Genomic DNA, 26,608 nt, shown 5'->3' with positions numbered 1-26,608 from the left:
ATGGCCCTTGGGGAGGCTGGAGAGAGGCTTTTCCAAGGCCTCGGGCTGCGGTGGGCGCTCTGTTTGCTCTTTTAACAAATAGGACTAATGTCACTCCCATTGCATAGCTCAGGGAACCAGCTCTCCGTAGGAACCTCATTGACCTAAGGGCTCAATGGCAAAACTGCAGAAAATGCAAAAATGAGAAAACACCAGTGCGTGAGGCAAAAAGGCACACACAAGATGTTGCAGGAGTCAGAACAGGAAGAAATCTCCACTGCTTGGGGAGAAAGGAGAGGTTTTTTCTGGAGAAAGTGGACTACGTAGTCTTCCTCCTCCTGCTTGGACACAATACCTGACAGACCCAGCTTCAAGGAGAAGAGGTTCAATTGAGCTCGTGATTTCAGGGTATTAAGTCCATGGCCTGAGGACGTAGTGGGGCAAAGCGGATCGATTCATGGTGGCAGGAAGCAGGCAGGGAAACAGCGCCAAGAGGCACAGCTGAGGGGCCAGATCCAGAGCCCAAGGCCGTGCCTGCAGGACCCGGGCAGACATACCCGGAAGTGTGCTTCCCCAACCCCTTCAGTGGATCCCAAGGCCCGTCAGGTTGCCGCTTCACCCTAACTTCCGCTCTGATCACAAAGGGTAACTTTATTTCCTCAGGAAGGTAGTGTAGGCGCGGGGCAGCAGGAACAGACGCAATTGGCAATCTGTAAATTGCTTTGGGATCCTTTTCTGTTATATCCGGTTAGATCCTGAGGCCCAGGAACTGCTGTCTTGTGCGCCACTAGTGCGAGGATTCCTGGGGAATAGGCACTGTGATGGAGACTGGAAAGCGGGGTGTCGCTAGGGGCTACCTTCAGGATCACGGGGTGTGGATGGGCGCGGAAGGGAAGCAGGGTCCGTCTCACAGACGCCTTGACCCGCCCCTGGGAAGCCCCGGTTCTTTGTGAACTCTTCCCCTGTCCCATCGGGGTGAGAGCCTGGCCTTCTCCCCACACTGGTCAGTCCCTGGGTATGGGCAGCCAGTGGCAGAAGGAACGATCGTGGGCGCGGTGGTCAAGTTCAGCTGCTGTAATCCCCAAAGAGGTTGACAGCTGCAAGTTAGCAGCTGACAGCTTCTTCCGCATCTGGAGTGATCAGCCCTCCAGTTCCGAAGGGGAATCTGGGCAGTGCATTGCAGGATTCACTGAGCACAACCCACCGGTGTCTCCGTGCTGCTGTGTACCTCAGGCCCAACACACCTGACTCTTTTGGGGCGCTTGCCTCTCCTCACCCGGGCTATGGCTTTAAAAAAAAATCCACTTTTTTGGGGATGTAGCTCAGGGGTGCTGCCGCCTGCCTCGCAAGTGCAAGGTCCTGAGTTCGAACCCTGGCACCAAAAAAAAAAAACAAAAAAACAACCAAAAAACAAAAATCCACTTCAGTGCGTTGAGTAATTTAGGTAGTATCTTTCATATTACAGGACGACAAATGTATCAGTTCTTATTAATGAGTTTATTTGATTGATTAAAAAGAATGTTTGGGCTGGGGACGTAGCTGATGGTAGTGCACTTGCCTAGCATGCATGAGGCCCTGGATTTTGTCCCCCGCCCCACAAATATGTTTATTAATCCAAAATGCAAAATTTTAAATACCCATTTTCAAATACATGTGAAAAAATGCATTCTGATACCATTGCTACTTTTGAGTGGAATTCCCCCAAGGAAAGTGTTAAGATCCCTGTAACTTTCAGGGCAAGTGTAACAAATCTCCAGCCTACTAGCAATTCAGAGATAGGACTGGTCTTAAATTTTTTTTTTTTTTTTGAGTCAAGGCTCCCCTGTATAGTTGGGCTGGCCTTGAACACACCGGGTAGCCCAGGCTGGCCTTGAATTTGTAGCAATCCTTCTGCCTCAGCCACCCAAGTGCTGGGATTATAGGAAGGCACCAGCTTTAAAAATTACTTATCAACAGAATAAAAATAAAGCCTGCAGTTGTCTGAGCTCCAGCACTAGCTCTAGCAGCACACATTTTCCCATGCTCCCTGGGCTTTGTCACTTCACTGTGAGTAGTTAGCTCTGGGAGAGCCGGGAGACCGATCTCGTTATCTCCTGACCAAAGTAAGTCTTTGATAATATTACTGTATCTTCTTTTCCCCTTGTAAATGACAATTCAAATCGACTTGAACATAAAGATTCTGGCTCAGGTAAGTAAAAATCCCAGGGGGCTTTAGGGACGGCAGAATCTAGGTTCGAGTTGATACCATATCCCAGCTTCTCTCTGTCTCTTGGCTTTGCCTTGTTCTAGATTCCTCTATTCTCAGACAGGCTGTTTTGCAGTAGATACAGTAGCTCCGGATTTTTTCAGGTTCCTGGCAAGCTGCAAAGAGCAAACCTCTCTTCCAGGAACTTGAACAGAGGTCCCAAGGTTTGATCAGCTTGAGTAGCTCTGGGTCACTGGTGGTCCTGAGCCAGTTACTGTGGCCAGGAAAATGCGGTGCGCTGATTGTCATGGGCTGAAGACCCGGAGTCAGGGATAAGCCCCCCTAAACATACAGACTGACCCAACTTGAAGTTAGAAGCCATGGCAGAGCTGGTGAGGATGGGACTCATTGCTCTCCACCCTTCTAGTGCACCTTGGGAAATGCAGGAGAGCTAACATTTCCCAGACTTCCTTGCAGCTGTGATTACTGCTATTTTGGTTCTGCCCATTAGAACCCTGTCTGTGAGGCTTGGACCACTGAACTGAGGTGGGGGTCAAGACCATCCTGCTGAATTTGGTGGAGGAAGTTTTTAAATTTTCTGCAGAAACCGGAGTGGAAGCCTGTGTCCAGGCCCTGGTGGGTGCCAAGGGCGGGCACCTGTTGAGCTAGTGTGGACAGCAGAAGACACTGTGGAGTCACAGAGCTGTTTGTCCTGTTTGTGGACAAGTCAGTGTGATTCTGGAGCCTTTGGCTTTCAGAGCATAGACCAAACGGTCACTTACTTGGTGACCCAGTTCTGCAGGGTGACTTCAGACGTTCCTTAGCTCCGCAGTGATCGCAGAGGCCAATTACTACTCTGAAACGAATTCCTTCTTTATTTACCAAGAATGAATTCTATCTTTGCGTCCTAATCACTCTAGCACCCACCCTCACCAGCCCCACAGCGTCTCTTCCAGGCCATCCCCTTCCCTTGTCCCTCTTCCTTGCTGGCAGTCACTGTCACCAGAGAGGCACACACTCTTTCCAAGTCTCTCCCACTGCTGGATCTATGTGGAGTTGTGTGTGTGTTGCAAGGGGAGCATTTTTAGACCTTTTCTGCACTTAGAAAAGAGTCAATGGAGAAAAAGCTTCCCTTCCGTTCCTGCATGGATCGGGGGAGAAGGTGGAAGGTGCTGTGTGGCACTGAAACAGCTCTTGTGCAGCCTGTGGTGTGGGCTGGAGGACTCACTGGCTCAGGAAAATGGCAGGCCAGGAACCTGAGGTCCTGAGTCCTGCAGGACACTGATGGGCCACGACACTGGCATACTTTTCTTTTGGTACTGGGGACTGAACTAGGGTCCTTGGGCTTGCAAAGCAGGTGGCAGAACCACTGAGTTAAATCCCTGGCCCTTGGTAAACTTTTTAACAGGAGCCTGTACTAGAGTTTTTCTATTGTTTAAGCCTCTTTCAGATGGTTTATGTGGGTACCTGCAGCTGGAAGTGTCCTGATATCTAGACTTATATTTATATGTATTTATCTATCTTATCTCTAGAAAATGGAACTGGGGTAGGGGCAGGGGGTAAAAGAGGAGATGAACTGCAATTCTGCCAATGCCTTATGAAGAATTAATAGCAAATTTAGTGTAGCCAGGAAAATCCATATGCTTTTTTTTTTTTTAACGACGAGGGGGAGATTCAGAGATGTATCTGTTGGCTTCCTTAGCGTTGAGGGCATGGAGCCTGGCAGCGGGGGTGGCGGGCTGTTTGTGCTGGTCGACAGGGATGATGCCACCCTCACTCCTCCCACTGTCGTTCACTGTGCAGTGGATCGAAGGGCTCCAGCCTTCCCAGGCTTCCTAGGCCTACTCCCCCATCTGCTCCTCACACACAGTCTTTGAGGCAGGGAGGGTGAATATCATTTGTCCTGTATTTCTGATGAGAAAACTAGGCCACAGACTTAAATTACTTGGCTAATCTCTCACAGCTAATTAAGGAGGTTCAGGTTGTGTGACCCTGCTCTAGTTTAATTGCTTCTGTACCACACTGTTGCCTCTTAACTTTGGAAAATTGATTTGTTAAGAAAGAAAGAAAGAAAGAAAGAGAAAGAGAAAGACCAAGAGCTTTGCAAGGAAGCGGAGTTATGAGTTCTCCCTCTGGGGAGTCACGCCCTCTTGTCCCACACAGGAGACCTCACAGGCCTCCTTGCGACCCTAACGTGCCTGGGGACTTCTTCCTGAGTCTGGAAATGCTCCCTGTGGAGCAATGTGGAATATGTCACAGATCCATGTGACAGAAGCCAGATGGAGGGGCCTTTCGGCTTTGGGGACCTGGGGAACCCTCACTAACCTTTCTTCCAGGCTCCTCTGTGGGCTGTGGCGGCACTGGGTCTGCCCCGCCTAGCCTGGTGTCCTCAGTGTTCCTCTCCTAGCCACTTCCTCTTGCCTTTGGCCACTCTGGGCCTGCCTGGCTTCCTCGGTCACCAGGAGAAAGGAACAGTCAAAAGACCAGGGGGAGAAAGTCTGGGTGAAACACGATATTGCATTGTGGTAGCGTCCCAGAGAGAGGCCACTCCTCCATTGCAGAGATGGATGGGTGGTCGAGAGCTCAGGGTCGGGTGGAATAGGACCAGGAACCCTGGGCCCAGCGCTGTAGGAAGGGCTGAAATGGGCCCAGCCACAAATCTGCTGCCTGGGCCCTGCCTGCCACCTCTCCCCATGGCAGCTGCACCTTTGTCGGGCTCCGGGATGAGCTTGGAAGGTAGAGTTGGCTTCTCAGGGCCGTTGGCCTGGGTTAGACCTGAGTGTGACATGAGCTTGTCCACATCTGGGACCGTGTCCATTGTCCTTGGCTGTCTAAAACCTGGCCCACAGGAGATGCTAAGTAAATGCTGGAGATGCTATGCATGACCACTGTGGTTCTAACTTTGAAAGGAGATAAATCAAACGTGGGATTTAAAAGACTTACCAACTTCCCTTCTAAATCACTCCCAAAGCCTTCTCAGCTCTCAGTAGTTCCAGGGTCAACAATTTCTTTCTGGTCCTTGCTGCTCTAAAGCTCTTTGGCTCAACTGGGAGGAGGGGCCAGCGCAGGGTTGAATATAAAGACGGTAGAGGAGGGGCTGGGGATTTAGCTCAATGGTTCCGCTGCCTGCCTTGAAATTGCAAGGACCCGAGTCCACCCAGTACAAAAAAACCCCAAACAAACAAACAAACAAACAAAAAGCCAAACCAAACCAAACCAAAAAACGGTAGAGGAGACCCTTTTCCTTCACAAAGTTGTCCCCATAAAGTCAAAGGAGGCTACACTTACACTGTGAACTCGAATGCGAAACCTAATAGGGTTTGGCCACGGGGTGGAATTACACTATTTTTAGCCGGACTATTTTGATAGTATACCCGCCCACCGTGCATTCGTATTTTAATGCTCCTCGGAACCTTCCATCTCTCAATATTCGGTTTCCCTGAACTCCGAGCTGCTGTTGAGAGTGTGATGTGTGCACCCCCGTCCTCTGAGCGGCTGTGGGACCGCGTGCTGACCCGCAGCGGCCCGCTTGCTGCCCAAGGGCTCTGAGTGTCCTCGTGGCTTGCTAAGGGACTCTGCCAAACACCCTGTCTCCAGAGGCCATGCTGCGCCTAGGAGAAGAATGGCGATGTGCGTTTTGATGTTCAATAAATGCTTTTTGACTGAATAAATCAACGGATGACAGTGGGAAACCGGCTGCAGTGCAGGCATCATGGCCCTCAGTCTCCCCTCGCTGTGAGCCCTTCTTTCCCCTGAGACCTGGACCCTTTGACACCAGGGTCGTCACGCTGGCCAGGACCCCTCCAGGCACTCTCCTTTGGCACCCACCTAGGCCTGCCTTCCAGGTTCCCATTCTTAAAGGGAGTTCTGGCAGAAAGGAAGGTTTAACCCAACAGGAAGGAGGAAGGGATCCCCCCGTGACAGGTGGCCAGACACTTGCAAGCTGGTCATGGGACAATATTTTGGAGGGGGAAGGGGAGGGCAAAGAAACCTTTGCAGGATTCCAGCCCTGTGCGACTGGCTCTGGGAATCTGAAACCCAAGCCTCAGTCAGTGGAAGTGGTGACGCTTGTTCTTATCCAATCCTTCACCCAGAAGAGCTAAGCAAAGGCAACAGTACGTTTCCAAACGGGGACATCTGAGACTCTCTTTCCATCAGTGGACACTTTATAAAAGGCAAACCTGATTCTAGCACTTCTCTGCTGAAAATATTAAGACATGTGCCTTTATGAAGTGCTCCTGTCCAGCTCTGCAGAGCCTCTCCCCACACAGCAGCCCCCACCTCACCCCACTTTTTTGGCTGCTGCGAAGCATTTTTGTCGCGTTGTGGAGACTGCAGCCAGGGCCACATTTCTGCCTGGCCCTGTCTTCATTTCCGGACCCTCACCTTGTAACCAGGTCATAAACTGAAGGCCCTGGCTGTACCTCCCTCTCTCCTACATCTGTGCTCTCCGGCTTGTGCTTTTCTGAGCTTGAAATCGTCCTCTTCTTATTCCAGGGAGATGTGCAGGTTACTGCTTCCCTCCTTTGCAGCACGGGCCTACCCCATAGCCCTGACCAGTGTGAGGGTCGCGTTCTGGAGGGCAGGGCTGGCCTGTGTCTTTTCCTCACAGAAAGCCGGGTATTGGCACACATGCTTGCTGATGGGATGGATCAGAGCTGTTTGTCTTATCCAGAAACCGGCGCCTAATAACTTCTAAGACTGTACCACTGTTGAGGAGGACTTAATGTGCCGAAATCACTGGCACTCGACGGGAGGTACACGTATCAGAAAAGACACGCCCACCTCTTTCGCCAGGAGCTCTCTTCTTTCAGACAGTGACATCGTCACTCCTTCATTTTCTTCAAGTTTCCCTTGCGGCCGGCAAAGCCACTGCATCGAAATGGTAGCCACCCAGTTCAGCGTCCCCTGCCGTCCCCGGGCCTGTTTTCCCTTCCTTTGCCTTTATTGCCACCTGACATCCTATATACTCCCTTGTCCATCTGTGTGCTGTGTGCTTGCTTGCTGCTATTAGAATGTGAGCTAAGTAAGGTCAGGATCTTTCCGTTTTGTCCTCTCTGCATCTCTAGTTCTCTAGTACCCTAGTGCCTGGTACAGCGCAGGGCACATAGCAGGTGCTTGTGTGTGTGCTGAGTGAGCGATGTGTGCCGAGTCCAGAACATGTTCCTGGAGGGCAATACTGTGTCTTTTGGCTTCCCAGGGTTGCTCTCACATGATAGAACTCGTAATAGCTAATAGGCAGGAATTGTAGCACACCGGGCAATAGGGATGGTTTAGCTTTCCAAGCAGGAGAACAGCCTCTCTCAGCCTCAAGCAATATTGAAAAATGTATTAACAAAGGTTCTCACCCTGTGCCTGGAATTCCAATCCTGTACATGAAGAAACAAGATCACAGCAAATAAGAAAAATGAACTCTAATAAATCCGAGAGAGATAGAGAGAGAGAGAGAGAGAGAGAGAGAGAGAGAAGGAGGCTCAGTGATTCATTCCAACCTTTTGGTGCTACCTTGCCTTTGATGTTTGCTCTAAATTTGAAAACCAATTGCAGTGAGCTCTGAGAAGAAGCAAATGGCAAGAGACAAGCTGAAAATTGGGCTTTTATTTAAAGAAGCAACCCCAAGGGTTAGGAATGGCTTCCTGAGATTCAGCCCAGGAGCACAGCAGATTCAAGCAATATGTGGGCCCTGGACTTGGCTTGAATTCACAGCTGACCCCAGAGCCCAGGGTAAACCACTTCCTCATGGCCTCGGCTTCTGCCCACAGAACAGTGAGGGAGACGGTGAAGCCGATTTCCAAGGTCCCTTCCGCCCCTGCTGTTCTGTGACCACGTGTCCAGATGAGGAGTTTCATTTTGTCTTTCTTAATGAAGAGATTCAGTTAGCCGGGACATTGAATTCCCCGAGTGTTCTGGATAATTGGATCCTCACTGAAATAGCCCCCCAAGTTTTGTTTACTACATTCAAAGGCCATTTTTTGCACTAATTTACACCTGTAGGGAGTACAAAAGCATTTAACTGCAACAGCTAGAAGTTTGGCTAAAAGATATTCCTTAAAATAGAGATTCCTGCTGGGCGTGGAGGTGCACGCCTATAATCCCAGCACTCTGGAGGCTGAGACAGGAGGATCCCTGTGAGTTCGAGACCAGCCTGGGCTACATAGTGAGTTCCAGGTCAGTCTCAACTACATAGTGAGACCCTGTCTCAAAAAACAAAGCAAAACAAAACAAAACAAAACAAAAGTAGAGATTTTCAAATGTAGGGCCGGGGATGTAGCTCAATGGCGCAGCGCCTACCTGGCAAGCGCGAGGCCCTGAGTTTGATTCCTGGTACCGTAACCATCCCCCCAAACAAAACAAAACAAAAGACCTCTAAAACAAGGATTCATAGTTTTTCTTATTTTTAAGTGGGCTTTTTGCATCATACACATAGTAACAAAGATTTTTGGAAATAATCCTCAACTTTGCCATACCATGCAGTGGGATATTTTCTATTCAGAAATATTGTTCAACCCACTAGTTGATTTAATGACCCACAGTGGGCAGAAGCTCTGGGGTGTCTGCAGGCAATAAAATGCCCAAGATGTCCGAAGCTGTCATTCTGTCCTCGTCCTTTGTTTTTTTTTTTATACCGGGGATTGAACTTGGGACCTTGTGCCTACGAGGCGGGCGGCAGCACCACCGAGCTAAACCCCCAGCCTCGACACACCATGGTGACTTGACTGGTTTTACACTCTAATTCATACCTTTTGCAGTCTGAGACATTATCGGGAAGCAACTTAAGCAGCACAGTGGTAGGAAAAGAACGCCAGGCTGAGCATCAGAATTTCTGACGTTTAGTCTGGGCTCTGTTCTGGCTGTCTTGGATAATTCACTTAACTTTTCTGAGCCTTAGCTACCTTAGAGTGAGACGAAAGGCTTGCCCTGTCCACCCTGCACGGGGGCTGTGAAAACTGGAAGCAGTGAAACACGTTGAAGGGTCTGAAGGGTGATGCAAATAAAATGAATTATTATTATTATTATTATTATTATTGTTATTATTATTATTATTATTATTTTTTTTTTTGGTACTGGGGATCGAACTCAGGTCCTTGCGCTTGTGAGGCAGGCCACTGAACTGCTTAGCTAAATCCCCGGCCCTAAAATGAATTATTAATAATAGCCCTTTAGACCTTAGGGGGGGATTCTGAGTACTTGAAATAAAGGAAAGATTTGTTTAATTTATTAAAAACGAAACTGGATGCTGTGAGAGCGGTCTGAGGAGAGAGTGTATGAAATCTTATTGCATATCAAATTGAGGCTGGTCTTCTTTGTCTGCTTGTTTGTTTCTGTTTTGGTGCTGCAGGTGGAACCCAGAGCCTGGAGCAATCTAAACCCAACCTTCATCTCTGAGCTACACTCCAAACCCCCATTAGCCCTTTTGTGCTGTCTATTTTCTCATCAGGCTAACTGCTCCACACCCTGTTACATTTTAGATTTCTTCCCTTCTCTCCCTCCTTTCTTCCTTCCTTTCTGCTTTAGATCGTGAAAAAAGTGCCCTGATATTCTTAAAATCCAATTTATCCTTTCTTGAAAACAGTAAGTCAAAAAGGGCATCGGGGGAAATATTCTTTTACAAAGACAAATTTTGGGGATCCTTTAAACCCAGGGTGTGGCCGAGAGAAACTGAGCAGATGGTTCTCAGGCTGGCACATCAGAGACCCCGAACTCTTTGTGGGCGAGGTCCCTTTGTGCCTTGATTCTTGTGCTCAAGAAGCAGGGAAACAGGCCGGGGATTTAGCTCAGTGGTTCTGCAGCCTGCTTTGCAAAGCACAGTGACCCGAGTTCGATCCCTGGTACAAAAAAAAAAAAAAAAGGAAAAAGAAGCAGGGAACAGAGTCTTGATAGAGATTTCTTGGAATCTTCACCGTCAGGGTCAAAATCTTTGGGCAGGGAAAGCTGTCCTCAGGGGAAGCTGTTAGAACTTCTGCTGAGTCAAATCAAAATGATCCATATGGACTCTTTCCTTTTCAATTGGTAACACAGGAGGAGACAAGTGGTGTAGAGCTCCAGACTGTGGGAGGCAGGGACCAAAGCTCTCAAAGGAAGACAAACTTTCCCTTCCAGATTCCTTCTTCCAGCTCCCACACTACCTTTACCTGAGTTGACCTGTCCTGAGCCACGTGTTCGAAAAACATCATTCACGAGCTGGTGCTCATCACGCTTGGTAGGTATACCAGACAGTGTAGTTGTGGGGTTGCTAGGGGCCAGCAGCATGAGAAAATGCAGGGGTAAGAAAAAGAACAAAAGTACAATGGGAGATGTCCCTTACTCTCTCTGAGCCTTAGGAGTTGCCTTTAGTACTCCTGGGGTCAGAACTGGAAGCCTTCCCTGGAGCTGTCCCAGTCTGTGCCTACATACCAAGTTTAGGCAGGAGATATCAGAGAAAAGAAATGATAGCAGCCGGGCGTAGTGGTGCACGCCTGTAATCCCAGCACTCGGGAGGCTGAGGCAGGAGGATTGCTATGAGTTCGAGACCAGCCTGGGTTACATAGTGAGTTCCAGGTCAGTCTCAACTACATAGTGAGACGCTGTCTCAAACAAAACAAAATAAAGAAAAAATGATAGCAAATTCACCTCCAGTTTGGCGATGCGTTGAATTCTAGTCTTTCCACGGTTCCCTGATGCTACTTTTCTGAGTCCTCAAGTACTTGCTCCTTGATTCAGTGGAAGAAACAGCGTCACCAAGACACTGAGGGTTTCTCACATACAGGCTGGGGCCATGAGGTAGGAGGCATAAGGTGGGTTCAGCAACCCAAGAGCCATCTTGTAAATCAGTGACAAGTACCAGAGGGAAAGCCGAGGAAGCTGCCCAAGCTGGGTGTGGCCAGGTGACACTTGCTGTCCTCATCTGGGTGGGGAGAGGTGGCCCGCTGCTCCGTCCTGATGGAGGAAACACCCACAGAGAGCTTTTGGTATTGGAGATGGTTTTACATCCCTTCCAGTTTTTATTTTTATTTTAATTAACTAATCGATGAATTAATTTCCCCCTGTGGTACTGGGGAGTGAACTCAGGACCTTGCACTTGCCAGGCAAATACGGCAACGCTGAGCTGCATCCCACGTTTTATTTTATTTTACTTTATTTTTGAGACAAGGTCTCCCTGTGTGCCGGGATTACACCTTCCAGCTTTTAAAAGAATTATTTCAGGACTGAATATTCCTTGGGAGATTCTACTATTTCTTAGGGCCTTCATGTAATTCGTCTGTCTACCTCCCGTTACCAAACATATCCCTAGGTGTCCTTCCTGGAATTTGGCTGCTCAGGTCTTTATCCTTCCCTGGGTACCCGGGTGTGGATATGGAGAAATCACCCCGGAGGTGACAAGTGGCACTCTATAGTATGCACCGCATGGAGACCCGTGTCCAGGAGAGCCTTGGCCGCCTTGAGCAGGAGCGGGCCTAGGGCCCGTGTGGCAGCCAGAGGGTGTCACCAAGCAGGAGTGTCACAGCGACACACACCTGAGCGCAGACAGGGTGGGAGTGGGGAGGGGGGATACGGTGACCGCCGATCTCCTACCTGCCCATGACTCTGGTTTGGTTTTGGTTTTACCCTGCTGTTTGCGCTGACACAGATTTGAAGATGGACAATTACTCTTCCAAGACACCCCTCCTGGGGCGACCTTGATTCCAGCTTTGTGAAATTTACCTGGGCGAACTTGGGGTTTGTTCCTTTTCTTTCCAGAAGTGGAAACATCATTCCAAGCAGGTTGGGCCACAAGAAGCCAAGGGTTGGGCAGAAAGGGCAGGATGTATCTGAGCCCAAGAAGCCGAGTCGGGACTGCGACTCTGTGGTCTCTCGTTCCCATTCGTTTTTGCTCTTCGTTCCAGTGCCTCAGTTTCACCCTCAGTCACTGCAACCAGCTTCCTCTGAGGTGGAACATGAGGCTGCTGGCCGCCCTGCGGAGCGGCACGCTGGTCTTTACACCGGAGGGGCACTGACCCCTTCCTTGGTTTCAGGATGAAAAAGGCTGGGAAGGACCTTTGACGCTTGCCCATCCCTATTCATCGTGGTTTGTTGAGCAAAATGAGATGCTGAGCGAGGGCCAACGTTCTCTCCGATGAGGGAGAAGTGACTCTGAGGACGGTGGAGGAAAGTGAACAGAAAAGGTGGAAAGTGTGAGGTGCTCTGCAAAGCACCCGCAGGGGGAGGAACCGAGGAGCCTGTGCCAGAATGGAAATCGACTGCTGCTTCGGGAGGGCATAGTGCTAGGAAGAAATAGCAGCGAACTGAGCGGTGTATTTAGTGATGTGGTTGCTTTGCTTCTTGCTCAAGCTCCTTGTTATTATTATTATTATTATTATTATTATTATTATTATTATTATTATTTTGGTACTGGGTATCGAACCTGGGTCCTTGTGCTTGCAAGGCCGGAGGAGGAACCACTGAGCTAAATCCCTGGACCTCAAGCTCCTTATTTTGTTCCTGAGCAGTAATATTTGGGCGCCGGCCACAGATCTGCAGCCACACTGAGGGACTCTGCCCTAGGGAAATTCTCGCACATTCTGTGCAGGAGACATGTACAAGAACTCTCATAATAGTTTATTTACAACAACTAAAACAGAATCAAATAGCAGCATAATGATTGTGGTGTATTCATACAGTGAAATCCTAGCATATATTAGAAAAAGTGACTAAATTACAGCTGTGCATATCAATATAAACAATTTTCAAAAATACCCTTGAGCATCCACTTAGCTATCAATGTCTCTACTTTCTTATTCTTTATGGCTGAGTAGTACTTCATTTTATTAAAAAAAAAAACCCAACACATTTTCATTATCCAGTCTCCAGCTGATGGGCGATTGGGTTGTTTCTAAGTTTCAGCTATCACAAACTGCCACCATAAACACGGGTGCGCATATATTGCTGTGATATGATTCTTTTAATTCTTTTGGAAAGACACCCAGCGGAGGAATACCTGGGTCAAATGGGACCTCTAATCCTAGTTCTCTGAGGTATCTCCATACTGATTTCCACAGTGGTTGCACCAGTCTGCACTCCCACCAACAGCGGAGAAGGGTTCCTTTTTCCCCATAGCCCGGCCAGCATTTGTTATTGGTTGATTTCTTGATAGCAGCCATTCTTTCTGGGGTGAGCTGGAATCTCAGTGTTGTTTTCATTTGCAAATGTCCAATGACCAGAGATGTTGAACACTTTTTCATAGGTCTGTTTACTATTTCTTCTTCTTTGTTTGGGAAATGTTTATTCATTTCAGATGCCCATTTTTGGGTCTTTACATTTGGAAGGTCTGATTTTTATAAGTTCTCTATATATTCCAGATAGCAGACCTCTGTCTGAGGAACAGCAGGTCACATTGAGGCCACACTCTTAAGTGAAATAAATAGGACGCACATGTAAATATGGAATAGTTTCTCTGGTGTGAGAAAGTGGAAGTATAAATAAGGATGGAAATGCATGATAACTTGAACTAGGAAGAAAAGGTCCAAAAGGGAAGGGGAGGTGGGAAGAGGAGGGGAAAGGAAAGAAGGGAAAGGAATAAATATGAGAAAAGGAAGAAAATGGAATCAAAGTCTTTGTAAATAGGGAGGGGTGGAGGGGCTGTAGGGAGGGCAGGGGAATGGGGAAAAAATAAGAACCAAGATATGTGATATACAGGTACAAATTCCCAATAATGAATGTCAACATACCGTGTACCTAGAATGTTCTAATCAAATTCATGAATTAAAAAAATACCCCGAGCAAAGAGAGAAAATTGAGAAGACTGCAGTTGGTAGGGTCTCATCATCAGTAAATAACATACCCACTAGGGACCCCGTAACACACGGATTAGAGCTGTGTTCGACCAAAGCGAAGGCATGAACGACACTAGCATCAAATTGGTGGCTGGTCCTGGGTGGGGAAGGCGAGCAAGGCGAGCGGGGTGGACTCGGGGTGGAGGGAACTTCAGAGAATCTGAAATATGCCATTCTCAGTTTAAGCCAGGTGTTTGGCACACAGGCATTCTATTCTTACTCTTATTATAACTAATACAGTACTCTATGGTGTTTTACGTTCTTTTGTATGACTTATTTCACAGTGAAACAAAACTTAAAAATGTATTTAGCCAAACCTGATGTTCTTCGAGACCCCACGAAATGGAGAGTTGGGTGTGGTTGAATAGCCTGGCACGAAGGGAATTAGAACTTTCCCTGCCACGGTGCCCTGCTGGTTAGGGACGGCATCAGGGAGAAGGAAAGGTCCCTACTACCTCAGCCTCTGGGCACCAGCAACTGGACAGGCGTGTGGGCCTCTCACACCGTGGCCTTGGGGCCGCGGCCCGCCTGCCGCCTGCCTCTCCCTTCCTGCAGCGCAGTGCTCAGGATTTCACCCACTTCTCTGAGCTGACGCCACGTACTCCGTTTCTTCTCGTGGCTACCTTGTTGGCAGGAGGCCGTCATGCTGACCTTTCAAGCGTTTCATCCCCCAAGCCCACGTACCAGCCCCTTTGCAGTTAAGAATGTGAAAGCACTTTGGACAGTGTAGCAATCTTTACTAATGTCACTTCAGTGTTTGGTCACGCACCATTTGATGACCTTTTTAGGGAAGGTTTATCATTCGCCTGCTGAGCTTTACTTTAAATTCCAACTGGTTTGCAAAACATTCTTTAGCGACAGCTGTAGTTTGAAATGTTTGGCCTCACTTTGCTCGGGGTAAACACACTGTCAAGTCTTTTTTAACCCACCAAGTTAGATGGGTTTTCTTGCCCTCAGCTTGGTGTTTACCAGCTTTACAGCCTTAAGAGCTTAGAGTCAGAAAGGACCTTGTATGTCGCCCTTCTAATTTCTCACCCGGGGGATTATTCTAATGTGTGCCTGATAACCAGTCCCTGACAGTTTGCTTTTTAAGGACATTGCTATCGAGACAACGTGTACCATAGTTTATAAATTCCCCATAAAATTTTGCATAAGTTTTCATTTTGTCTTGGAGAATCAGAAATCAGTGAGAGCAATTCCAAGTTTGCTAATGGAATTGAAGCGAACACAAACTCTTGTAAAAACCAGTTCTGGAGGTACAGAAGGCTTTACATGGTCAACTTAACGGAATCATGACCTGGGTTAGGAGGAACAGAGGTAGAGAAGACAGGAGGTTTGGCCAGTTGTTTTAAGGGTCGTTGTGCTCTGGTTTTTCTTAGGAGAGTATAAATCTTTCGCCTTTTTTAAAAGCTCTGTGTGCACAGTTTCTTCTGTCCTTTCGTTTCTGCTTTCTTGCCTCCTTGTAAGTACAGAGATGAAGACACAGAAGGGCCCTGCAGAAGGAGGTGAACTGGCCTGTAATTCCCCCATTCTACCCTCTGTTTTCTTACCGGTTGGTTATCACTGCCTTTTCTCATTAGGCTGGGCCCATCGAGTTTTCTGAGACCCCTGGGAGATGAAGTGATGTAGGCAATTGCTTGCCTCTTCCGTCTGTCTCCCTGCCTCGGGCTCTGCCCTGGTAGAGCTCAAAGGCAAGCTGTGACCCCAGTTGCCACCCCAGGTGGGCTCGGTCCTTGAGCCATGCTGGTACCTTGGTGGCACAAGTCACTCAGGTGAGGAGAGGAAGTCAGCCTGGAAACACTTTCGGAGCAGCAGCGTTGTTCTATGCCTAGTTCTCTCTCTCCTGCAAGCTGGGGTTAGATTCTAGGCTAAAGTGCATGATTTCTTTTCTTCTTTTAATTGGGGTAGGAAAATTAAAGCATGGGGTGAGGAGGGAACAGGGCACGGTTCCAAATGAGCTTAGATCCATATTGTGAAGGGTCAGTGGGCATGCAAATTTCATCTGAGGGTTAAGGCCTGGATTGGGGCAGTGCCTGGTGGCTGGAGATGCATAGAACTGGGAAACTGGACCTTTCCCAGCAGGACACCCCAGATCTCAGGAGGTAGAGGTCTCCAGGTCTGCTTCTAGAGGCACTAAATGAAGGATGGGGTCACTGTCTTCAAGCTCCAAGCAGCAAAGCCTCTCTGAGCATGAGGACAGGAGGGAGTGTGACTCCATGTTGGGCCCTGCACCCTGAGCATGCTTGGGGCCTGAGTGGGCCTGGAAGATAGGAGCCAATGGCACTCTGGGCACAATTGCCATCTTCACCTCGCTTGTGACCGCAGCCCGGTGAGAACTGGAAACACTCCTGGCGTGAGAGGGAACTGAGAGCTCTCTCTAGACACTTTTCACTTTGAAAAATTCCCCCCCACCCCTTTAATTTTGTAGAATATGTCCTTGCTTTTCTTCCAAGGGTCAGAAGAAAATTAAGGGCCGGCGTAAATATTTTTGGCTCTGTGGGCTCTATGATCTCTGTTAGAACTGCTTGCCCCTGTAGCCCTCAACAATGCAGAAACCAGCGAAGGCGGCTGTGTCCCAACACAGTTTTATTTATGGATACCAGAAGCAGAATTTTATGGAGCATTTGAAAAGGTACCAAAGTGACCCTCATCTCACGTTCTGCACGAATTCAAGAGCGAGTCTGTTGTAACTTTCGGGGTGTAGACAGTCCGTGGTCCGCAGTGTCCTCGATCCCCGTGAGGGCAGGAAAGGTTCATCTCCATGTGTCTCACACCTTCCACAAGGAACGAGGCATGGTGAGCAGATGCGGGTTAGACATTTGGTGGTGGAATGAGCTTCATGCTACGTGTAAGGAGGAGTCAGCTCTCCTAGACGTGGGCCAGAACTCCACGCGCGAACAGTGGCCACCCAGGAGCTGGCCATTCATCCACCTCCACAGCCTGCTCTCCTCCCTCCATATCTCACCTTTCGCCTTCCCAGGGGGGAAAAATACTGCATGGGGAAGTTCGCGGAGTCTGGAACAGAGACCTGCACTTGAGTCCTCAGACAGACTCTGTAGTGTTGCTTTTCAACATGCTCCAGCTGCAGAAACTTGACTTTTAACTCCTCGGGCGTCTTCTCCATCTGCCGAAGGGGGAGCAGGCCATTCCTATCTACTCTGGAAGATGGCTGTGAAGAATAAAGTTAGGGGCTTTGCCGACATTAGAAAGCCATCGCGGTGGTTGAGTTATACATACAGCCTTCAGATGGGGCATTTTCTTTTTCTCTCTCTTTTTGAGGTGGCTCGCAGGGATCGAACTTGGGTCCTTGTGCTTGCGAGGCAGGGGGCGGCATCACTGAGCTAAATCCTTGGGCCAAGCTGGGCATTTTCTTATAATCCAAATTAGTTTAGGTGGTGGAATAGAGACTGGCAGCAACATATACTCCCTCTGGAACTTGAAATTGAGACACCCAAAGAAACAAATTGGGAGAGAGAGAGAGAGAGAGAGAGAGAGAGAGAGAGAGAGAGAGAAAGTAAATCTCCAGGGGTTGGGAGGGAGCTGCAGAGATGCTGGAGGAATGGAGCACTCTGCAGAAAAGGGACGAAGTAGTCTGGAAAAGCTGACCCAGCTGAGGAAGGGGAAACCTGTACCCACTAACACAACGTAAACCCAGAAGGGCTGGGAGCTCAAGGGAGAAACAATGGCCCGGGCCAGCAGCATTAGCCGGGAGAAAAGTCCACAGCTTTTGTGAACTGCAAAAACAGGATGCAGCTTTACTCTGAAAATGATTCCTTCTGCAAGAAAAAATCCAGTGCGGCACCTGACATATTTGTGAGGGTTTAATCAGTAGCCATTTTGGGAAGGGTTAACTGTGTAAGAATGAGCCACAGAACAATTATATTTCAGGGTTTCTGCTGTCACTTTACACTTTTCAATCGCAAGGTCCCAGGTTTGATCCCCCCCGAAAAGATATGCTATGTATAGGAAGCTAGTAACCTCAGTGAAAATAAACATTATATGCCAACATGAGCTAAGAGTAATAATACAAACAAGAGTGAAAATGAGGAAAGGAGAATCAGACAAGGAGCGGGGAAAGGAAGTGAAGGGAATTAAAACAAAATCAGGCTAGGCATAGTGGTGCATGCCTGTATTCCAGGTCCTCAGGAGGTGGAGAACTTTCGGGACACAACAAAAGCAGCCTTAAAACGGAGGATGATGGCTGTGACTGCACATCAGAAAAATAGAACAATCCCAAATAAATAGCCTAATCATGTCCCTCAAGGTCCTAGAAAATGAGGAATCCAAATCCAAAGCTAGTTCAAGAAAGGAAACTAATGAAACAGAACAGAAATTAAATCAATAACATTGAGATTTAAAAAATACAATGAGTGAATGAGCTGGTTCTTTTATTTTCTTCAGTACCTGGGATTGAAGTCAGGACCTTGCACTTGCCAGGCCGGTGAGGCGCTACTGAACTACATCCCTGGCCCACCCTTAGCCAACCCTACCATAAGAAGGAAGGACCCAAATCAATGCAATTAGAAATGAAAAAGGCAAAATCATGATGGATGCCACCAAAATCCAAAAAGGAGTAACTACTTTGAAAACCTCTGCTCCAATAAGTTGGAGAATCCAGAAGAAATAGACAGATTCCTAGATACATATGAGTTACCAACACTGTACCAAGCAGATATTAAAAACCCTAAAATCCAGTAACAGGCAGTTAAATCGAAGCAGTAAAAATAAATAAATAATTACCAAATGACAAAAACAAAAATAAAAAAACCTACCAACCAGTCAGAGCTAGGACCTGATGGATTCACTGCTGAATTCTACAGGAACTTCAGGGACCTCTAATGCCAGTCTCCTCACACTCTAATGAAATGAAAGGGAAGGCGTTCTCCCAAAGCCATTCCTGGAAGCTATTATTATCCTGATTCCAAAACCAGACAAAGATCCAACTAAAAAAGAAAAGTACAATAGAAGCTAGTATTTTTAATGAACGTGAACACAAAAAGCCTCAATAAGATACCAACAAATAGAATGCAACAAATCATTGAAAAGCTCATACATCATGATCAAGTGGGCTTCACCCCAGGGATGCAAGGATGGTTGAAAATCAATAAATGTAATATACTACACAAGTATGAGCAAGGACAAAAATCATGTAATCATCTCAGTAGATACAGAAAAAGCCTGTGACAAAATCCCACATCCGTTCGTGATAAAAAACAAAACAAAACCACCCTGAGTTAGAGGGCTTGGAAAGGTTTAAAAAGACCTAATCTCAATTTGATTAAAGCCATTAATGACAAACCGACTGCCAACATCATATTAAATGGGGGAAAAGCTGAAAGATTTCCCTCTAAAATCAGAAACAAGACAAGGATGTTCACTATCCCCACTCCTGTCCAATATATATATTTTGGTGCCAGGGATCGAACTTGGGACCTTGCACTTGTGAATCAGGCAGCAGCACCACTGAGCTAAATCCCCAGCCCCTGGGGATTTCAATAGCTTGAAATATTAACCATTCTTTTTCTATTAGCAAGAGAAAAAATTAAAAAGGATATGTATAGGAAAGGAAGAATCAATTTATCATTCTATGCAGATGACATGTCTTTTACACAGATGTGCTAAAAAATTCCACCAAAAGATTCCTAGAATTAAAAACCAAATTCAATAACATAGCAGCATACAAAATCAATAGCATTACTGTACACTAAAAATGAACCCACTGAGAAAGAAATGAGGGGAAAAATCATTCATAATAGCATCAAAAAAATTAAATACTTAAACTTTAACCTAACAAAAAAAGTGAAAGATATCTATAGTGAAAACCGAAAAAGGAGATCAAAGAGGACATCAGAAAATGGAAAGATATCCCCTGTTCCTGTGGATAGGCAGAACAAATATTGTTAAAACTGTCATATTTTCAAAACTGATTTATATATTATATATATATATTGTATATATACAATACAATCCCCATCAAAATACCAACAGTGTTCCTCAAAGAACTAGAGAACACAGTCCTAAAGTTTACATGGAACCAGAAAAGACCCAGAATAGCAAAAACAATCCTGGGTATCAATAGCAAAGCAGGAGGCATCACAAATCTGGGCTTTAAGTTGTATTACAAAGCTACAGGGATAAAAACAGCACAGTACTGGAACAGAAACAGTCATGAGGATTAATGGAACAGAAAAAAGGATTCAGAAACAACCCCTGGCACATCAACCCCTTTGACAAAGGGACCAAAACCTTCCAGAGGAGGAACGATAGCATCTTCAATAAACGATGCTGGGAAAATTGGCTGTCCACATCCAGAAGCCTGAATCTAGGCCCATATCTCTCACCATGTACAAAACTACATCAAAATGAATGAAAGATCTAACTCTAAAAACCAGAAGCATTCAGTCTGCCAGAAGGTGAAATAAGTAAAACTCTCGAAGTCATAGGTATAGGTGAGGACTTTCTGAACAGAACCCGACTGCACAACAAATAGGACCAAGAATCAGTAAGTTGGATTAGATAAAATTAAAAAGCTCTTGCACAGCAAAGGGAATGACTAACAGAGGGAAGAAAAAACATACAGAATGGGAGAAAAGTTTTGCCTGCTACTCTTAGGGCAGAGGGCTAACATCTAGGATATATATGGCCGGGTGTGGTGGCCCATGCCTGTAATCCCAGCACTCAGGAGGCTGAGGCAGGAGGATCACTGTGAGTTCGAGACCAGCCTGGGCTACATAGTGAGTTCCAGGTCAGTCTCAACTACATAGTGAGACCCTGTCTCAAAAAAACCAAACCAAACCAAAACAAAACAAAAACAAATCAACAACAAACAAAACCCATCTAGGATATATAAAGAGCTTTGAAAAAAAAAAGACCCTCAAATAAAAGACCCAATTAAAAAATGGGTAACTGAAATGAATATTTTTCCCAGAAAAAATATAAATGGCCAATGAATACATGAAAAATGTTCAACATCTCTGGCCATTAGAGAAAAGCAAAAAGCAGATGAAAATGACACTAAGATTTCTGTCTTAATTCAGAAAGAATGGTCATCATCAAGAAATCCAATAATGGGGCACCTCCACCCATTATTTAGCTCATTGGTTCCACTGCCTGCCTCGCAGGCACAAGGATCCAAGTTGTTCAATCCCAGGTACACACACACACACAAAAAAAAAATCAAGAAATCAGATAATAACTAATGTTGGCGAGGTTGCAGGGCACAGGAATCCTTCTCACTGTTGGTGTGAGTGTGAAGTAGTACAATCACTATGGAAACCAGCATTGAAATTCCTCAAAAAACTAAAACTGGAAATCCCGTTTGACCCAGCTATTCATCTTCTAGGTATCTCCCCGGCAAAATTAAAGACGTCATGCCTGTCCATGTTTATAGCAGTACAATTCATAGTAGCTAAGTCTCAAAAGCAGCCTACTAACAGATGAAGTGACAAAGAAAATACGGTGTTTGTACACAACGGAGTACTACTCTGCCATCATAAAGATTAGGTTTGAGTCATTTGTAGGAAAATGCATACTCTTCAACACCATAACGTTAAGTGAAATAAATCCAGTAAGTATAAAATCACATGGTTTCTCTTACATGAGAAACCTATGGTATAAATAAATTAAACAGCCAAATAAAAGATTGTTAATAGGAAACAGAGAGACAAATCTTTTGTAAAAGAGAAGGGGACCTGGAGGTAGAGGGAGGAGAAAAGAAGGGTGAAGAGAATGAAAACAAATTAGGACATAATGTGCATATACTAACTCCCCGCCATGAATGCAATCATTACGTACTGCAAACATGCACCAATACAAATTTTACAAACTGAAAAAAAGTAGAATTATGAGAGAAAACCATAATTAAAAGAAAAAAAAAGCCTTTATGTGTGTCTGGCACTATCTAAGACTGGCCTTTGGTCAAACACACTGGTGCTGGGGCTCTAAACTCAGTGGTGCTGCTGCCTGCAAGGACCCCAGTTAGAGCCCTGGTACCAACAACAACAACAACAACAAAACACTGGTGCTCCTTTAAAGACAGCCCAGTTCGGTCTCAATCTCCCATCTGTCAACGCCTGCCCTGGTTTCACCTTAAGTCACACTTGATTGCCACACTTTCGCTCCATCCCCAGGGACTCGTTCCCACGCTCCAGCTCCTGAGGCCATGTGGTTAGGCACAGGCCACCGCATTCCAGGAGTCGGGAACCGGAGCGCTTGGCTTGGCATCTGCGTGCCTTTTGCTTCACCCTCAGTCTGAATGCGCCCCTGGGGAACGCGGGGCCCTGGGCTGGGCACCTCCAGTCTCCTCCGAGCTGAGCCAGGGTGCTGCTCTGGCAAGCAGAGGCACAGCGGGAGTCAGTCGGGAGTCGCAGAGGACAGGCTGTGGGCCCCACCCAAGGGAGTGGTGGGCAGCTCACCTCCTCCCTCCCTGCGAGCCTCCTTCGGAAGGCTGCCTGTCAGGCGACTCTAGAATGTTCTGATGCCAGGAAACATAGTTAATACCAACACACTGTGGTGCCAAGCTGCTTCCCAGGGAAATCGAGACGCAGACCCAAACTGACTTCTCTCTTCACACTTGACAGAAACAAGGCCAAGAGGGAGAAAGGAGAGCGAAGAGAGCAGGGCTGATTTAACAGTTTGGACTTATGGCAGAAGTAGAAGAAAAGCAAACGCACAGCAGATTGTAAGACTTTAAACTCACTAGCGCAGCGGCTATTTGACCATCCCTGAGAGCAGAACTCCTACTGGGGCCCAGAGGGATCCCCTCATCCCTGAGGAGACCGCTTGGGCTCTCTCAGAGGCCAGCATTCACTCGCAGGAAGGGTTGGAGGCTGTTATCCATGCAAAATGCTCAGCCTCGATTCCAAAAACTCGTTGACTGTGTCCTTATCATGTCCCCCACATTGTTCTAGAGCCTGGAGCATGGTGAGTGAGACAGACAAAAAACTCTGCCTTTTCAAACCTCACAGCCCAGGGGAAAGAGACAGTAAATGTATAAACATAAAATAAATTATGTCAAACGTCATTTCTGTGGAGAAAAATAAAGCAGGGGTATAAGACAGGGAAGGGGCAAAGTTTGCTCTGAAGGAAGTCTCACCAGGCTGGCGGCCATGAACAGGTGAAAGGTCGGTGAAGGGCACCGATTATCAGCACAGAGACCTTTCCATCTGTTCTTTCCCACCCTCCTCCTCCTCCTCCTCCTCCCTGAAAACACCTGCCAGACACAAGTCTTAACTGTGGGGACTGTGAGTGAGCTATTTGGAGGGCAACAGAGCTTCCTAGGTGACCTGGGCCACCAAGCTGGTTGGCTGAGCCGGGCAGGGCTTCCCAGAGGAAATGACTTTGGAAGACAGGAAGTCGACCAGCCGGCCATTGCACCGCTCACACAAGGCCTCCTTTCCAGCCTGTGAGCCTTACAGAGGACGGAGTCCTCCCTCATGAGAGAGGAGGTCCCGTTGTGGCCTCAGGGCCCCTCCCCTCCGGCAGTCAGTCTACACCTGGCACTGAGGAACTTTCCCTGGTCTTATACCAACGTGAATAAGGATAAATCCCTGCTCGCTCTGGACCTTGTGTCTGGAACCTGATTCCCTCGGAGCCGTTATGAGCCAGGCTGAACCCTCGCTTCCTTTTCAAGCCAACTCCTCTTTTAAATGCAACTACCCCGGCCTATAATAACCACCCCTATTCATCTGCCACCTGCCTTCCCCACGCGCTCATTATCACTACATTTCCTAAAAGATCGGAAGGGAAAAGCTCAGCATGCGCTCCCCGGAATGCTGATGAAAGAGGATAAAGCCAACTCCTGGGTTATTTGCAGATTTTTATTACTGAGGGGCTCTGTGCCTTACAGACTCCGTATTACAGGCTTTTGTTATTATTAGGGGCAATGGCTTACACACACCACCATACCTGGGGATGCAGCCTGACCCATGGCGTGATGGAATGCAAAGTATCCAGCGGCAATTCGCAACCAGAGTTAAACGTGTCTTCTCTCCTTATCCCAGAGGAACCTCCATTTGAGGGCTTATTCGGCTCAGAACCTAAGGCTGGGAGCCAGAAGGAAATCCAGGGGAAGAATACACCCTTGGATATGTCTTTTACTACATCCCAGAGATTCATTTAATATCTGCTCAGCAAAAGTTCTTAATTTGTTTGCCTTGCACATGATTGTTGCTGGGGGAGTTTGCACCTTGAAAGCCATTTGAGAGGAACAGAAATTGAAAGGCAAATTGGTATGATGTATCTTTTTGCTTTGCAAAATTCTTCATTGTGGATTTTCTTTCTTTCTTTTGTTTTTTGTTTTTTGGTACTGGGGATCAAACTCAGCAGCGCCACTGAGCTAAATCTCCAGCCCTTGCTTTGCAAAATTCTTATACATAGTTGAGCCCAGTCATGCAAAGCAGCAAGATCTAAAGGCTGGGTTTAATACCCCATGAGGATCAGGCGGCAGGTAAGGAGAATTATTAGTAAACAGTAGATTCATGTCTCCTATATACTGATACCCATAAGCATCAGAACTCACCTGTTGACCTTTGAACCTTAACCTATGTCCTCAGTGAGCTTTAAATTTTGGTGGGAGAAACCAATCAAGAAAGAATGATGTAGGGCTGGGGATTTAGTTCAGTGGTGCTACTGCCTGCCTCACAAGTCAAGGTCCCGAGTTCAAACCCCAGTACCAAAAGAAAAAAAAAAAGAAAGATGGAGTCTGAGGCAGGAGGATCGCTGTGAGTTTGAGGCCAGTCTGAATTACACAGAGAGAACCTGTCTCCAAAAAATCTAACTAAATAAATGAAAGAATGATGTGAGTACTAAATAGAAGGGGAAAGGATGGGGGATTTCAATAGGCAAAATCGGCCAGTAGACAATGACCGTTCAGGGGATGTGACTGGCTTCCCACTCCAGACCCACAACATTGCTCGGCCATTTATTGAGCCCCAGTTACGGGCCATGCGATGTGCTATACACACTTCCGTTGGCCTTCTAATGTCATCATCACATCAATTTTATGAAGTATGTACTGTTGCCAACTTCATTTTACAACGGAAGAAACTGAGTCTCAGAAAAATTAAGTAACTTGTCTAAGACCACATTGCTAGCAGCTGCAGATGGCGCTGATAAGTGGCATTGATAACCAAATTCGAGACCAAGTTCTTAGGGTTAGCACCCTTCACTACTGCAAACCCAGCTGCTGTGAGGGGTAGTGGGGAGCAGTGCGTGTGTAGCTCAGGTCTCACTGCTGGGTGGCTGCCCTTGGTGTCCGGAACTTCCCAGAACATTGGCCCTTGCTGGGGCCCAAGGACTGAGGATTGCTTCCAGCTCGGAAGGAAAACGCCTCTTTATTATTCTTGCTCTGAATATAAAGACTTCTTAAGACTCTGATGTTTGTTCAACCTTTCTGTTCTCCCAGGTGGAGAGGCAAGGTGAGCTGTTTTGCAATAATTCCTCCACGTCTTCAGATTCTGGCAGCACAAGAAAAATATTAAGAAGCAGAGACCACACCTTCTGCACAGTGAGCTCAGCGAAAGATGAGCTCAGCCACCTGCATCCTTTCCTTAAAGGCACAGGGGCAGGGTAGCCTCAGCTGCACTGGCTTGGAAACCCTCAGAAGTGGGTCCAGACTCTCAGGCTGGTTTCAGAACAGTTGCTATTCTTGACCGGCTTCTGCAGGGAGAGGGCAGGTGACAGACTGCAAGTGCACGCTTTGGACAGAGGAAAACACCAAGAGATAAAGGAGCATGGTGTGGCTTGGACCTCCCTGCTGCCTACCTAGGTCTTCCTCTTGCACATCTCTCCCGGGCTCGAGGTGCAATGCCACGAAGAACCAAGTTTAGCCCCCTTGTCACTGGGGCGACACCCAGAAGACTAAATGCAGTGAAGACAGGAAGTGAGGCTTGGAAAAAAATCTCAGGATGGTAGCAGTTTGAGAGTTTTCAGTTAAAGCTATCTCCAAGGGGCAGCACCACGTTTTACAGTCAGTTCTCCATTCCCAAGAGAGACAGGTGTTTGCACTTACCATTTCCTCTCTCCAGCCTTACTCACGGTGTATTCCCAGTGCCCACGAGCTGGCTTAGAGCTATTGCTTGCCCAATCCATCCTGAAGGAGGCACTTCGGAGGAGCGTCGAAGTATTTGGAAAATGGCTTTGTTGTTTGATGGATCATGCCCCAGGGAAGGGAGGAATCTCAGGATGAGACCCGGGATTCACCCAGAACCCTCTGCTTGCTGGGACAATCTCCCAGGAGGCTTTGCGTGAACACACCGAGTACTCTGGGGCTAGGGCCTAGAGAATGCAAGGACCTTCAGGCGGGGCAGGGAAATTCTACAGCTAGGTCAGGGGAGGCAGAGGTTACAGCACCCTTCTCAAATCCGAGTCGCAGAAGTGCAATCCGGAGGTGCAGCAACGTTTTCCATTGGAAATTTAAGTGGTTTGGGCTGGGGCTCTGGTCCAGAAATGCTGCCAGTTAAAGTTGACATCTAAGGCACAGAGAATCTGGCTGTTAGACTGGAATCAGAGAAAGCAGCAGGATGGAGAAAAAATTCTACAGGCTTCAGTCATCATCCTGGAGAGAACAGGTTGACCTACTTGGCATTTTGATTCTGGCTGACTTCTTTTCTGGCCCTCAGAGTGATTTTTTTTTTTTTTTTTTCCAGCTTGTGCA

The 26,608-nt window shown here is 47.2% G+C and overlaps 1 long non-coding RNA gene across 1 annotated transcript in view; it reads left to right on the top strand.

Moving 5' to 3' along the window:
- The window catches only part of LOC104848801, a 59,660-nt gene extending 34,221 nt beyond the window's left edge, over positions 1 to 25,439 (top strand). The window contains exon 3 of the long non-coding RNA XR_004517256.1: positions 25,358 to 25,439. This is a non-coding gene — a long non-coding RNA (uncharacterized LOC104848801). The remainder of the gene's footprint in view (positions 1 to 25,357) is intronic.
- Positions 25,440 to 26,608: the final 1,169 nt, after the last annotated feature.

This window comes from Fukomys damarensis, unplaced genomic scaffold, assembly GCF_012274545.1.
Source record: "Fukomys damarensis isolate Sample0158 unplaced genomic scaffold, DMR_v1.0_HiC HiC_scaffold_2, whole genome shotgun sequence".
Taxonomy (NCBI): domain Eukaryota; kingdom Metazoa; phylum Chordata; class Mammalia; order Rodentia; family Bathyergidae; genus Fukomys; species Fukomys damarensis.
This window is presented reverse-complemented; position numbering and strand designations above follow the sequence as displayed.